At 44.8% G+C, this 16,421-nt stretch overlaps 1 pseudogene across 1 annotated transcript in view; it reads left to right on the top strand.

Annotated features, from left to right (window-relative positions):
- LOC308164046 (cytoplasmic FMR1-interacting protein 1 homolog) overlaps positions 1–13,794 on the top strand; it is a 33,732-nt pseudogene extending 19,938 nt beyond the window's left edge. The window contains exons 8-17 of the transcript XR_013938041.1: positions 36–164; positions 334–438; positions 1,290–1,381; positions 1,861–1,978; positions 3,555–3,677; positions 4,802–4,927; positions 5,629–5,795; positions 6,252–6,399; positions 12,714–12,867; positions 13,766–13,794. The product of XR_013938041.1 is annotated as a cytoplasmic FMR1-interacting protein 1 homolog (transcript). The remainder of the gene's footprint in view (positions 1–35; positions 165–333; positions 439–1,289; positions 1,382–1,860; positions 1,979–3,554; positions 3,678–4,801; positions 4,928–5,628; positions 5,796–6,251; positions 6,400–12,713; positions 12,868–13,765) is intronic.
- Positions 13,795–16,421: the final 2,627 nt, after the last annotated feature.

The raw sequence follows: 16,421 nt of genomic DNA, 5'->3' as shown, positions 1-16,421 counted from the left end.
TCTAATCATACAACTCTCTCTCTCTCTGTCTCTAGTCTCTCCAGCAGCAGTTGGAGGTGATTAACGGTCATGATGAGCTGCTGGCCGACATCGTCAACCTGTGTGTGGAATACTACGAGAACAAGATGTACCTCACCCCCAACGAGAAGCACATGCTGCTCAAAGTAAGACCTGATTGGCCAGCGTGGACAGATCTTCCAATCAGCGTATTGAACTCCTTCTCTTTGGTTCCGGAATTCTACTGCTGTGGTGGATCTGATGATAATAATTAAGGCTTCATGAAAATAGGCTTTTGATATGTAACTGCTACTGTGTGACCCCTATGACCTCTAGGTAATGGGCTTTGGCTTGTACCTGATGGATGGGAACCAAAGTAACATCTACTAAATGGATGCCAAGAAGAGAATTAACCTGACCAAGATCGACAAATTCTTCAAGGTGAGGAGCCAGATCGACTCATTGTGTCAGTTGTGTGTGTGTGTGTGTGTGTGTGTGTGTGTGTGTATAGGTGGGTGGGTGTGTGTGTGTGTGTAGGTGGGTGGGTGTAGGCATTCTTCTGTTTCCATATTTCGTGTAGGTGGAAAATCATGATGGCTTGCTTGCTCAAAGATCTATTTGACCGTGCTTAGAGCTGTCGTAGGAAGGAGACCTTCAAGCCTTTGGAACATACTTCAAAGGCTAGCTTACAATTATTGCTCTTGTATTGCTCATTGTATTCCCTTTTGACTGACTGCAGCATTTCACGGAATTGACTCAGAAATATCTTGGTTAACTCTTTCTCTGATATTTTGCTTTAGCTTTCAGCTCATACAAACTAGAGAATGTTTTAGAATGTCCTTTAATCAGGCATGACTGTTAACCAAATAGTATTTGATGTTTCTCAAAAGAATGAATCAGAATCAGAATCAGAAGACTTTATTGCCATGACATGTAAACATGTTAGGAATTTGGTTTGGTACAGTGGAGCGCAGTTTACAACAGGACAGGACAAGACAGTGCAAACCAACATCATAGTGCAAAAAGTAATCAATAAATATAAATATAAGAAGTGCAAAAAGTGCCAAAAGATCAAGTGTTCAGGTCAAGACAGTCCATAGCTCTCTGAGTGGGGGTGGAGGGAGGGTAGATAGATGGCGGTCAGGTCAGGGGGACGACGACACCAGCAGCATTTAGGAGCCGGATGGCCGTGGGGAAAACGCTGTGTCATTGGTCATTCATAATATGCTGGGATTGTATGAAACGACCCTGAGAAACCTCTCAACGCTCTCCATTGGTTTTCCCGTTCACAGCAACTCCAGGTCGTGCCTCTGTTTGGGGACATGCAGATTGAGCTCTCCAGGTACATCAAGACCAGCGCCCACTTTGAGGAGAACAAGTCCAGGTGAGTCCCCCCCCCCCCCCCCCCAGAGCTCTGAGATCTGTGCCCGTTAGCAGTAAATGGACAGGTTATTGCTTCTGTGATTTGAACCTTTCCATGTCTCTCTCTCTCTCATGTCTAACTTCTCCTCACCCCTCTCTCTCCCTCCTCACCCCTCTCTCTCCCTCCTCACCCCTCTCTCTCTCTCCCTCCAGGTGGTCTTGTGTCTAACCTCTCCTCACCCCTCTCTCTCCCTCCTCACCCTGCTCTCTCCCTCCAGGTGATCTCTCATGTCTAACCTCTCCTCACCCCTCTCTCTCCCTCCTCACCCCTCTCTCTCTCTCCCTCCAGGTGGTCATGTGTCTAACCTCTCCTCACCTCTCTCTCTCTCTCCCTCCAGGTGGTCATGTGTCTAACCTCTCCTCACCTCTCTCTCTCTCTCTCTCTCTCCAGGTGGTCTCTCTCATGTCTAACCTCTCCCCCCCTTCTCTCTCTCCCTCCAGGTGGTCTTGCACGTCCACAGGCAGCAGCCCCCAGTATAACATCTGTGAGCAGATGATTCAGATCCGGGAGGACCACATGAGGTTCATCTCAGAGCTGGCGCGCTACAGCAACATCGAGGTCAGTAGGAGGATATCTGTTACGGTACATGTGGGAAAACTAGGGTTAGGGTTAGGTGCTAGGGTGCTCGGGGTAGGGGTAGGGTTAGGGGTAGGGTTAGACATGCCAGCATGTACCAAGTCACCCTAGCACCTAACCCTAACCCTAGTTTTCCTACATGTACCGTATTCCCACATGTACCGTAACATATTCACCCATAGGTTTTTCTCACCTGCAGTAAGTAAGTAAGTAAGTAAGTAAGTAAGTAAAGCTTTATTTATATAGCACCTTTCATACAAGAAATGCAGCTCAAAGTGCTTTACAACAGGAATAAGAACATAAAGTGAATATCAAAAACATATACAAGCATAGCATGAATATAAAAGCAGGGGAAAACAGTAAAAAGAAAAGGTAAAGATATACATTTAAAAAAGGAAAACAATGTACAACCTCTGCTCGTTAATCATCTCATCTCCTTACCTTACACAGTCTTTCTGTACTTCTCACTGGCTTTCCACCAGCACCACAAACATCAGCTTTTGGAAAAGGATATAGTGATATATCCCTGAGTCATTCCATACCATGTAAAAGAAAAAAAACACATCTGTAATCTAGAAAAGAAACATGCCTGTATCGATGCTCTTATTATTGTTTAACAAGTGCGAGACAACATTATATTACCCCTTCAGAATTGTCTTAAACAATCTCCATTCTAACTCACCCCTAAGGACTCTCTCTCTCTCACATAGACGAGGTTTCGCTTCACAGTGCTGACTTGCCAATTCTCCAGGGTTTAATTTAAAGTAGTTAATATGGAAATGTGCATCAGAGGTTGTCATCAGTGCTGAGCTTTCGTTATTCAGATGTTCATAGTGAACGCTGAAATCATTTGAACAGAGAAACTGCAACACAAGTCCATAATCAAAGCGTTTTCATGGTGTAATTGGAGAGAATTACTTTCCAGTTTTGTCTGTTGCACTGGCTGATAATGTCGTGGTTTTGTCAACGCTAGGTTATTTCGTCATTCGGTCATTTGTCTGTTCAAGATTAAGTCGTCTTAATGTTTCGCTTCGCCAGTCGAGTGGAGCGCTCTGTCTGCCACTCTCTCCATGACAGTTTCCCCTCTGGTGTCTAGCCTGTACGTTGTGAAGAGTGAAAATCACTGGCGGACTCAAGGGGGGGGCAGGCGGGGCGACTGCCCCTCCTGGTGCCCCCACGGTTAAAAAACGTCTCTCTTAAGTGCCCTTTTGAGTGGCGAAAATGAGAGGACGTCCCCTATTGGTGCCCCATCAATGGTCTAAACTTGACCATGTGCCCGTACAGTTGAAAAACGTTGCACTAAAGTGCCCTATTGAGTGGCAAAATTAGAGGATGTGCCCTATTGGCTGCCCTTCCAATGGTCTAAACTTGACCATGTGCACTGATGGGGGTCCCATGTTGTGCAGTAGGTGCCCTTTTTTTCTTTTCGCCCCCCCTGCCCTTCAAACACCCTGAGTCCGCCACTGGGGAAAGTGTTCAGTTGGTTTCCTCTCAGCTCAGGTGGGTCATGTCTTCCTCTCAGCTCAGGTGGGTCATGTGTTCTGTTCTCTGTGTGCAGGTGGTGACCGGGTCGGGCCGCCAGGAGGCCCAGAAGACGGACCAGGAGTACAGGAAGCTGTTTGACCTGGCCCTGCAGGGCATGCAGCTGCTGTCCCAGTGGAGCGCGCACGTCATGGAAGTGGTGAGCCCCTCCCACATCACATCACACATAGATACATAGAACATAGATCCCACATCACATCACACATAGATACATAGAACACGTCATGGAAGTGGTGAGCCCCGCCCACATCACACCACACATAGATACATAGAACATAGAACATAGATCCAATGTCACATCAAACATTACATCCAACTTTATTGTCATCGCGAAATGACGAACGAAATGCAGTTTAGCATCAGAAATATGTCTGTATAAGAACATATAAATACATACATAAAAACATGACAATGATATTGCTGATGGTATCAAGACACAGTATGAAAGTACGGTAGTTTAGAGGTACAGTTATGAGCTATGTACAGCTAAGGTAGCTTATGTAGTGTGCAATGTGCTTATGTGCAAAGGTAGTATTGTAAACAGCACTTGCAATACTAATTCATCATATACTCAGAGAACCTTTACCTTTGGCTGAACTTCTTAACTTCTGGTTTCTATAACAGCAGGAGGTCGGAAAATGACGACTCCAATCAAATATTAAATTGGTGCATCGAAATAACACAAGACAAACGTGATTGGACTAACAAACCAGGGGGAACAATTCAACCGGGCCTTCAGAAGTTCATTTCTTCAAAGCTATTAGATAATACAATGCTTCATTTGCTCTTGTCCCAACAGTCACTCTATGCTGCTTCAATTATTCATAAAGGGAGTTAAGAGCTGTTTGAAAATCACAAGTTGATGGGTTTCCAAGGCAACGCGTCGAGACAGAGTGCCTTACTTAATGATGCGAACGGTATCAACCGATTTGTACCCTTGAGTCTTGAGTCAAGGACAGATGGTAGAAGGATGCGTCAAGGTTTTGTGTATCTATGTGACATGGCTTCACCATTTCTTCACATGGGTAGTGTGTAGGTGGTCTAGTGGATAGGGAGTTGGACTTGTGATCGGAAGGTTGTGAGTTCAAATTCCGCCTGAAACCACACCACCACTACTAGTGTGTAGCCCTTGAGTAAGGCACTTAGCCCTCAGTTACTCCAGGGTGGAATGTCCCTGTCCCTGTAATTCGTAATTGTAAGTCGCTTTGGATTAAAAGCGTCTGGCTAAATGGCAAAATTATAATTTATTATTATTTCTTTCAGTACTCGTGGAAGCTGGTTCATCCCACGGATAAGTACTCCAACAAAGAGTGTCCTGACAATGCGGAGGAGTACGAGAGAGCCACCAGATACAACTACACCTGCGAGGAGAAGTTCGCCCTGGTCGAGGTCAGTTTCTTCTGCCTCCTCACTTTACCGTCTCCGTTCCTACCTGGTTCACCTGGTTTCTTCCTCTGGGTCATCTGGGCTCTCCGTTTGGGATGTCTGTCCATTGTTGCCGGTTATTAATAATAAGTTAAAACACTGTTGTGATCTCAATAAAACATACGATAATACAGTAAACACCTTTGTGATCCGTTTACCGTTAATAAAACAAACCGCCATGGAATGTTGGGAAACAATTCAAACTGGAGGCTTCCAACCTTCCATCCTTCCATTCTCCTCTACCTGACCTGGCAACAAGAACCTGTTCTGTCTCTGTTCTGAAACCAAGCTTTTAAAACACTACAACAGCTGTGCCTATTTTACCCACTAGTAGAGCCGCCTTGGGGGTCAAACAGACCCCCTTTTTAGAATGTAAATCTGCTATTTACACACAGAGATCACTAGAGGGCGCTTCTTTTTTTAGCCTGCCTCTCACACAGAAAAACTGCAAAAAACAGCTTTATACTATCTTATCCTGAAGTGATTTTGAAAACGTAAGGATACTGGGTGGTAGAACGCACATATCTAGGAAAAGTCATGAAAGGAGGGTCCTGAAATTTGATCGAGTGCAAAGATAGAATTTTCAGTTTTTTACTCACAGGGGTCACCGTGACCCCTCACGGCTCTTCTAGTGTTAACGGTTCCCATTGTTGTGGTCCTGGTAGGTGATGGCCATGATCAAGGGGCTGCAGGTGCTGATGGGGCGCATGGAGAGCGTGTTCAACCACGCCATCCGCCACACCATCTACTCCGCCCTGCAGGACTTCGCCCAGCTCACCCTGAGAGACCCCCTGCGCACGGCCATCAAGAAGAAGAAGAACGTCACCCAGAGGTACAGAAGCACCACACACACGCCACGCACCACGCAAACAGCAGCAGATCACCGTCTCAATGATAGGGACTAGTGAAGAATCTTCTTGTCGGTAAAATGATGGAATGGATCAATCTATTGAGGATCTGTGATCTTAAATGCGTTGTGTTATCTCAGGATAGATTAGGTGTGCAGCATACACGATTTGACAAGGAATAGAACTTCAACACGGGTCGGAATGAGTACTATATGATTTATTTAGAACAACATCAATAGCTTCGAGACTTGTGGTTTGGTCAGTTGATCTTCATTATTGAAACCGTGGTGCCGTGTTGGAGGGTAGTGATGTGTTGCAGTGTTTTATTAAAGAAAAAACGTCCCTTTGTGTTTTTGACTTCGACAGTATCCAGTATCACTGCAGATCAGCAGCGATCTGTCATGTGTTTTTTAAACCAATCACGGTTCCTCTCTTTGCAGTGTCCTCCAGGCCATCAGGAAGACCATCTGTGATTGGGAGGCGGGCCACGAGCCCCCCAACGACCCCGCCCTGCGCGGGGAGAAAGATCCCAAGGGGGGCTTCGACATCAAAGTCCCCCGCCGTGCCGTGGGCCCCTCCAGCACACAGGTCAGAGCTCTCTGCCTCATACAGCTACCTCCAACTCTCATACAGTTACCTCCAACACTCCTCCATGTCGTCTGTACTGTGTTCGGTTGTTAAGTCTGACGTCAAACGTGACGTTTAGCAATTTACGGGTCCAAACCAGAAATTCCCTGCACCAGAGTACCAGTGTACTAAAGCACCAGAGTACCAGTGTACTACAGCACCAGAGTACCAGTGTACTAAAGCACCAGAGTACCAGTGTACTACAGCGGTAGAATGACAGTTCAATCGTTTTTTAGACTGGGATCTATTCATACAACAAGGGACGCAGCACTTTCCCGTTTTCCCCATATTGTCAACGTCTTTGAGCCTCGGAAAAAGCGCTATACAAATATAATGATTTATTATTATTACTGAGGCATTTCGAAGGGAGCGCCTCAGCCAACGTTGGACCCGGAAACACGTCACGACTTAACAACCGAATAGACAGAGCTCTCTGCTTCATACAGCTACCTCCAACACTCCCCAGTGTCCTCTGTACTGTGTAGACAGAGCTTTACGTTTCTCTCACTCTTCTTCTCCTCAGAATCTCATGCCCTACATGACCCCCCCCCCCCCCAAAACCATTATAACTTCCCACCCTCCTCCTCTTACGATCGGCATTCCCCAATGACCTTCACAGCCTCAGCAGAGCTGTACTTTCATATTCATATATCATTATTACTGTTATGTTACACCATGTAGCAGGTCTCACAGTGCACATGTATTTATTTAATCTGGTAAACTATGAAAGTATAATCTGCTATAACATTCTTCTGTAACCTTGATAATGTCCTCCCACATAAACATGACCACTGTCATCAGCTTTGTCCTTGACCCTGAGAACAAATCTCTGTTCCACGTTGAGGCTCTATTGAACCTGTGTGTGTGCGTCTTGTGTGTGTGTGTGTGTGTGTGTGTGTGTGTGTGTGTGCGTCTTGTGTGTGTGTGTGTGTGTGTGTGTCTGTGTGTCTGTGTGTCTGTGTCTGTGTGTCTGTCTGTGTCTGTCTGTGTCTGTGTGTCTGTGTTAGGGATGGACGGTTTTTCGGTTAAACCGAAAACCGGGGTTTATAAAAATAGAAACGTTTTTTTATCAAAACCGTCTGAAACCGGATTTTTTTTTTTTTTTTTTAAGAATAAAATAGAATAAGAATAAAACTGGAACATGTCACATGTTTGTCGTGTGTGAAAATAACAATGATACAGTCTGAATCTGCCGCGCAATGAGTGAGAGGTTTGGTCAGTTGTGAAGAATAACTGAGGATTAATATCTAATTGGGATTATATTTAAGGGTAACGAATCACTCTATGGGAAAGATAGTTGCCTTCAGTTATTGGTAGATAGGAAAGTTTTTTTTACAATTACTCGCTTACATTTAATAAGATCATTTTCGCTGCTCTCTGTAAAGCGCACCACACTTTTGTGAGAAATGCGCTATAGAAATAAAATGTGATTTGATTTGATATCAATCAATCAATCAAACTTTATTTATGTTCTATAGCACAAATCATGCATTGAATGTAACTCCAAGTGCAGTATTTACTAAACCACAATATAATAAAACAAGAGCTATACGGATCAAGAGTGTTTGTGCACAGCGCCACTGTGTGTGAAGGCGCTACTGAAAGTGATGACAGAACGCATGTCTCAGAAGATACGCGGTCACTTAGTGACGCAATGGTAGTTCTGTATTTATCTCTATCTGTATTAGTACATTTATTTTGAAAGCTCTATTTTGACAGCTCTACCATGGGCACTTTTATTTTGATGGGGCATTCTTTGTTGATTGACTTACGACAGTTCAGGACGAGTCAGTCTCGCGGCATGTGGTTTTTATGAAAAGCTTTAAGTATGTTCACTGCATAATTCTAAGTCTAATATTTCAGTGATTATTGAGCAGTATTCAAATATTTAAATACATTGAGCAGCAGCTGAAACTTTGTCTAAGAACCAAGATATTGAGAAAGCAGTTCATTCAATGAAGATGCTGTGTTGCGACTGTGCTTACGGTGTTTTAATGGTGTTCGACATGAGTGTATTGTAGCAGTAGGGCTCAATTATTTGAAATTGGCGCTCTTTCTTTTTTTTTTTTTTACTTTTACTTTTTTTTGTGTGTGTGTGTGTATTTTTCGGTTAACCGGAAAACCCCGGTTTTACTCTCTGACGGTTTTTCGGTTTCAATAATTGGAAACCGTCCATCCCTAGTCTGTGTGTGTGTCTGTCTGTGTGTGTGTGTGCGTCTTGTGTGTCTGTGTGTCTGTGTGTCTGTGTGTCTGTGTCTGTGTCTGTGTGTCTGTCTGTGTCTGTGTGTCTGTGTGTGTGTCTGTGTGTGTGTGTCTCTGTGTCTGTGTCTGTCTGTGTCTGGTACATTAGCATAATCTGACTGTTTGATATGGAGCCCTGTCTTTTGTAGTTTTAGAGGTGGGTAGACTATAATTTGTTTCTAGATGCCCAATAATAATGAAGCACCTCTACCTGCCTCTGGGCCATTTGGGGAAAGTCAAAACCCCTTTCATCTCCAGGGTGTTTGGTGCAGGTAAACGCACCGCGATCCAACATGGGAAATTAATTGAGAGCTTTCTAGTCAGGCAGTGAAGCGGCCCGACGGTAATGGACATCACCATGACAACACATGGAAGGAAGCTGTTCCCCACCACCTCCACCTCGACTTCCGGTGACTTCCGGTGGCGCTGCTCTGTAGCGACCCGGGCTGCCTCGCTGCTGCCTTGTTCTGATGTTTGTTTGTTTTATCGTGTTTTTAGCCGTTTTATCGTGTTTTTAGCAGTTTAACGCTGTGTGAGCCTGTATTCATACCTGTGTGGTAACAAGATGATGGTTTTAGCAAGACTACTGTTCATTATTTTTATCGTCTGGGAGCTTATTAAACAATGTCGCTCCATGCCGTCGTGTCGGGAATCCACGCCGGCGTTCCTCCGCTATCCCCGCGATCTACTACTGCTGCTGCGCTCCACCGACACACCTGCTCCCCAGCTACCGAGGGAGCTGTGGGCTCGGCCTCCGGACCACCACGGCCGCAGACTGAGGAGGAGGGGGAGACGCGGAGGGGTGAGACAGCGAATGCGAAGAAGAGCGGACAGGCCACCTCTGCCTTCTATGGTTCTCTGCAACGCCCGTTCATTGAAGAACAAAGTTGACGAACTCCGATGCAACACCAGAGCCCAACACGAGTACCGGGACTCGTGTCTGCTCGTTTTCACCGAGACCTGGCTACAGAAAGACGTACCGGACTCGCTTGTGGACCTTGAGGGCTTCTCTCTCGTGCGCTCCGATCGGAACTCAACTCCGGGAAGCGTATAGGAGGCGGCACCTGCGTCTTCATCAACCAGAAGTGGTGCTCCCAATTCACTACAAGAGAGTCTGTCTGCAACCCTGACATTGAGCTGGTATGTTTAAGCCTCAGGCCCTTTTATCTTCCTCGAGAATTCGGGAATATTGTACTATGTACAGTTTACATTCCACCGAGTGGTAATGCTGCTAGAGCAGCCAGCGCGATAGCAGACTGTGTGCACAGACAATTGAAACGCACTCCTGAAGCACCTTGTTTTATTGCCGGCGACTTTAATCACTGTAAGCTTGAGTCTGCGCTGCCTGGATTCACGCAGTATGTTAAGTGTAACACGCGAGGTGAACGAATCCTTGATAAATGCTATGGCAATGTTAAGGACGCCTACACTGCCAGGGCTAAACCCCCGTTAGGTAACTCCGACCACAATGTTGTCCAGCTAATTCCCACGTATAAATCTCTGCTTAAAAGTAGCAAACCCCAAGTTAAAACAGTTCATGTCTGGAATGATGATGGCATTGAAACCCTAAAAGGCTGCTTTTCCTGTACCGACTGGGACCTCTTTCACGGTCTGGACCTTGAAGAGGCTACTGACACTATTACAGATTATATAAAGTTTTGCAGAGATAACGTGTTACCCCTGAAATCTATAACTGTGTACCCTAACAACAAATCCCATATCACGAAGGAAATCAAAAAGTGCATAGTTCAGAAGAGAATTGCATTCAGGAATAAGGATCTTTTGGCCATGAGGAACATCCAAAAAGAACTGAATCACAAATTAAGGGGGGCCAAGAGGAAACAGAAAGAGACATTTGAATCCCACTGCTCTTCTATGAACACTAAAAAACTATGGGACTCCATGAAACATATGACTAACATGGCCCCAGCTAAAAGGTGCCTTAGTGTCCTAAACGAGGGTGAAAAAGCCAATGAACTTAACCATTTTTATGCCAGGTTTGAGACTGCCGACTTCTCGATGGAGCAAACAGTGGCTCTTCAGGCGCTGCCTGAGTTGGAAGCAAGTATCACCATTGAGCAGCGCGAGGTACAGAGACTGTTCGCTAACACCCGCCCTAGAAAGTCCTCTGGACCGGATGGCATCTCTGGGCTCATGCTGAAGTCCTGCAGTGAGGAGCTGGCTGAGGCCTGGTGTCCTATCTTCCAGAAGTCTCTGGACTCTCACACTGTTCCGTCCATCTGGAAAGACGCTATCATTATTCCTGTTCCTAAGAAGGCTAGCTGCAAGGAAAATAATGACCTGCGACCAGTCGCTTTGACATCTGTTGTAATGAAATGCTTTGAAAAATTCATTATATGTAAAGTGAAAAATGCAGTCAGTTGCTCTCTGGATCCTTTTCAGTTTGCGTATAGATGTAATACAGGCACAGATGATGCAACCTCAGCCATGGTGCACTTCATATCTAAGCACTTAGAGGACCCTACCTACTATGTCCGACTCCTATTTGTTGATTTCAGTTCTGCTTTTAACACGATACAGCCGCACCTTTTAATTGAGAAGTTAAATGGGCTTAATGTCCCCCCCCTCATTATAAAATGGTATCACTCCTTTTTAACTAACCGCACACAGCGGGTCAGTGTTAATGGCACTCTTTCGGAACCCAGAACCATAAGCACTGGTGCTCCTCAGGGTATAGTCAGTTCCCCTGTGCTCTTTACTTTATACACAAACGAGTGCAGAAGCACCTACCCTAGCAACCGCATCATAACATTTTCGGATGACACTGCCATCCTTGCTTTAATAAAAAAGGACAGTGACCTAAATGACTATTATTCTGAAATCCAGAGGTTTGTTAAATGGTGTGATGTTAACTGCCTGGTTTTAAATGTTAAGAAAACTGAGGAGATGGTGTTCGACCCCAGAGGTGTTGGGGACCACAGGCCTGTGGTCATCCACAATCAATCCATCTCTCAGGTCGCCTCCTACAAATATCTTGGGGTTTTCATTGATAACTCACTCACCTGGAGCACTCATGTAGACAGCCTGTGTAGCAGATTACAACAACGACTACACTTCCTACGCCGCCTTAGAGTTCATGGTGTTGACCCAAAATGTATGCTACTTTTCTACCAGTCTGTCTTAGAGAGTCTCATCAGATACGGCATTACATCTTGGTTTGGTAACCTATCTGTAAAACTAAGGTCCAAACTGGTCCGACTGATACAGACTGCATGGAAGATCATAGGGGTGAAAGACCACTCATCCCTGCAGTCTATTTTTGAACAGGCTACTCTCAGACAGGCTAATAGAATTCTCATGAATCCCTCCCATGTCCTACATGCAGAGTATGAACTGCTGCCCTCTGGGAGGAGGTTCAGAGTCCCTCGCGCTAGATTAAATAGATTTAAAAATTCTTTTATCCCCGTTTCTGTTAAACTTTTAAACTGCACCAGATGAATGTAACTTATCTTGCTATCATTTTATTTCCACTCTTGTTTTAATCAGGTCCGCCTTCTGTTTGTGTGCTAATATCCTGTATTGTCTGTTGCTCCTTGTTGGCTGCTGTGGGGTGTAAGCCCAATACACATTTCCCAGTGATGGGACAATAAAGGGACTCTTGACTCTTGAATGAGATGACAGGCACTGTGAAGGACCCGGCTGTGCTCTGCTGCTGTGTAAGGAAGGAGAACCTTTTGTTGTGTGTTCCCAAGTGCACTTCTCATCCATCCTCTGTCTTATCCTTACTTTTTTTTCTTTCAGAGTGGGCCAGTCCCACTCATATTTTTTATTTTATTGGACAGAGACAGTGAAGACAGACAGGAAAGTAAGGAGAGAGAGAGGGCATGTCAGCAGGGCATGGGGCCGGATTAGAACCCATGCCGACATATGCCGGCATATGTGTGCACTGTAGACCACAGTGCTAGACCACTGGACCACCCCAGGCTTCTGTCTTATCCTTACGTGTTTTCTTTTCTCCCCCCCTTTTCTCTTTTCTCCCCCCCCCCCCCCCCCCCCACGTGTCCTCCCTGCAGCTGTACATGGTGAGGACCATGCTGGAGTCCCTCATCGCTGACAAGAGCGGATCGAAGAAGACCCTGCGCAGCAGCCTGGAGGGACCGACCATCATAGACATCGAGAAGTTCCACCGCGAGTCCTTCTTCTACACCCACCTGCTGAACTTCAGCGGTAAGGCTAGAGGACATTTACTACATTCACATGTTTGGCATTTCGTGAGGTCATAATGATGACTGAAGGTTCTATCTTAGAATGATGAGGTTCTATCTTAGAATGATAAGGTTCTATCTCCGTTTAGGGCAGTTCAGAGATATTGAGCGTCAACGTTTTTACATTCCATTATGTTCTGTGAGATGGAACCTTTGTATTTTATTAATTACTAACTTAAAAATGTCAACATTTTAAAAATAACACCACACAGGCATTAATAAACACCTAATGGATCAGATTATGTAAAAAAAAAATCTATTTTGACAAAAATGGAGATAGAACCTTATAATTCTAACGTCACGATTTAGCAGACGCCTTATTCCAAAGCGACTTACAATCGATACATTTGACTAAGCAAGTGAATCATCAATCCACCAGTCGTAGCAGGAAGAGTAATCTAGCTCAGGCCCGGGGCCATTGGCAGTCACAGTGATAGAAGGAAAAGTGTTTATTTTTATATTTTTTTTATATATAGACATTGGAGAACAGAGAGACAGTACAAGGGGGGCAGTAGAAGTTTTAGGGGACACAGTAAAGGGGAAAGCAGGTGTATCAGGAGACGCAGTGCTGGGGGGTAGTAGATGTCTCAGGAGGAGCAGTTAAGGTGTAACCTGAAGAGATGGAGGTCTTCAGTCTCCGCTAGAGAACATCGACCTGGAGACTCTTTAGACTCTTTAGACCTTCCGGCTTCTGCGGCTGCTGCTGATTCAGAACTGTCTTGTCTAACACCCAATGCACCCAATCAATAACTCAATCAGAGGGGCAATTATGACATACATCTACCCCTGCAAACAGCACATACAGCACACAGCATCAATCACATGGGTCACCCGTGTGTCTGCCCCCCCCCCCTCTCCAGAGGCCCTGCAGCACTGCTGTGACCTCTGAGACATCCATTCCATACATGGTCGCACTAAAGGGCGAAAATGGTGGTGGTGGTGTAATGGTGTGGGGGATATTTTCTTGGCACAAATCTGCAGCAATTGTGTGATGCTAGAATGTCAATATGGACCAAAATCTTGGGAGGAATGTTTCTAGCACCTTGTTGAATCTATGCCACGTAGAATTAAGGCAGTTCTGAAGGCAAAAGAGGGGGACCAACCCGGTAATAGCAAGGTGTACCGGTGCAAGTGGCTGGTGAGTGTATGTTAGTGCAAATAACTAAATTGACTACTATTGATTTGATAATGATGTATAATTTATATAAAAGCCTTAATGTTGAGCCCTGGTATAAGTGTTCTCCAGTGCCTTTTGTCCGCTTTAAGGTGGTGGTAAGTGGCAGTTTGTGGTGTCGCAGCAAAAAAAACACGCCAATTTTTCCAGCGCGCTGCGCGCACATTTCATTACCCATCTGGGCTAAACCTCGGATCTCCTACAATCCTAAATCCGCCCCGGGCCTAGACTACATAATGTTAATATTAATCAAGGATGAGGACTATTTCACCATACATGACGCATCATAGTTTTTTGCTCACTGATGGGGTCCCATAGGCTTTTTTTCTTTTCGCCCCTGCCCGTCAAACAGCCTGAGTCCGCCACTGCTAGCCACTGTAGCTACCTAGCTAGTTATGACGATAGACTTACCCTTATACTTCGTGTCAAACCAAATGCTGCCCAGAGGTTACAGTCGAAATAACATTCAGAGTAAGGTGATTTGGTTGGCATTTTGGTTGGCATTCTTGTGTTAGGTTTTCATATACTGTATATAAGTTACTAGTTCACGTTTATATGTTTAGAAAAGTACAGTTACATGCTAACTCCCCCCTGTGAATAGTGTACATAAGCATATACGTTTACATAATAGATACATTCTCAGATTCCTACCGATCACTTACCCCCCTATTTCTGTCGATTTCTGTGTCATTCTTTGTTGTTGTTGTATTATCTTAGGACGGTGTTGATTGTTCGCACCAAGGGCTTCATGAACTTCATGAACTTCACATAGGCCGAAGCTTCGTGTTGCTTTATTTGCTCTACTGCGCCATCAAGTGGACAATAAATGTATAGCAGGTAGAGTGATAATGACACCGTGGCTTTGGTGTGTGAAGCTTTGAATTTAATAAATGTGCTTGTGTTACTAGGAACAACAACATTTTATTCATTTATTCATTTTTATTTAAAAATAACAACTTCTCCACAGTGCTGGGCTTCAGGCGGTTTCTTTTTTTGGACACATCACTATTGGACACAGAAGACCACCTGACCCTCCTCTCCTCCCTCTCTGATCTGGGCATCTCTGGCTCTGCACTCTCCTGGCTTGCAGCCTTCCTGGCTGATCGCTCTTACCAGGTGACAGGGAGAGGAACGCCCTCACCACTAGGGTCCCCCAGGGCTCTGTCCTAAGGCCCTTACTGTTCTTGCTCTAGTCTATACCATATCTCTTGGCTCTGTAATTTCATATGGGTTAGGGTTAGGATTAGGGTTAGGGTTAGCGCCTTTTTTAGGGTTAGCGCCTTTTTTGCTCCTCCAGAGCTGCTCCAAAGCGCTTCACAACAAACATTCACACACCAATGGCGACAAGCTGCCATGCAAGGCGCTGGCCCGCTCACTGGGAGCAATTTTGGGGTTCAGTGTCTTGCCCAAGAACACTTCGACATGTGACCAGCCGGGGCTCGAACCGCTGATCTGGTTTCTCCTACCACCTCTGATTCACAGGTGGCAACACCACCTATCTCTTTGTGTCTTGCAGACATCTCTGCTTGGATGTCAGCCCACCACCTCAACCTTAACAAGACTATTTAGTCATTCCCACATTGTGTGAAAGATCAACATTATCTGTGGGTTAACTGTAAATTAATAAATAATATCTTGCTTTTTCGAATAATCACTCATTTCAGATTGTCACCTAGATTGATTGACTGGTTGGTTGATTGTTGTGTATGTGCTTTTGTTGTCATTGGACATATATAGGCCTATACAAAAATAGTTTATTGATTAAAAACAAAGAAAAGAAAGTGATGATTCCAAAGAGAGGGAGAACCATGTTTATTGTGAGAAGTCGGTACAGTGACGGGATGTTTTGTAGCATGTCTCTATGGCCTATGCTGTAGGGTTAGGTTCAAATTCACTAAATGTATATGTTACGGTACATGTGGGAATACGGTACATGTGGGAAAACTAGGGTTAGGGTTAGGTGCTAGGGTGCTACAGTTAGGGTTAGGGGTAGGGTTAGACATGCCAGCATGTACCAAGTCGACGTAGCACCTAACCCTAGTTTTCCCACATGTACCGTATTCCCACATGTACCGTAACATATACATTATATTGAATGTTTGCTGCCACTTCGAATGCCTAGTACAATTGACCCACCGGGATACATAGTCATTTAGTTTAATACATTCCAGTCAATTCAGGAAAATGTTTAGCTTTCCTTTCTTTGTCCAAATTGAACTCAGGAATTTTAAAGGAATTTAAATCCCAACTCCACAGGAACGATTCCAAGTTAGTTGGAGTGAAGGTATGAAGAGAAACACCTATGTATTTAATTAATGTTATATGAGCCATGAGTTTGTTGT

The sequence above is a fragment of the Nansenia antarctica genome (genome assembly GCF_963989245.1).
Source record: "Nansenia antarctica genome assembly, chromosome: 8".
NCBI lineage: Eukaryota > Metazoa > Chordata > Actinopteri > Argentiniformes > Microstomatidae > Nansenia > Nansenia antarctica.
Note: the sequence above shows the minus strand (reverse complement) of the source record. Positions and strands in the feature narration are given on the sequence as shown.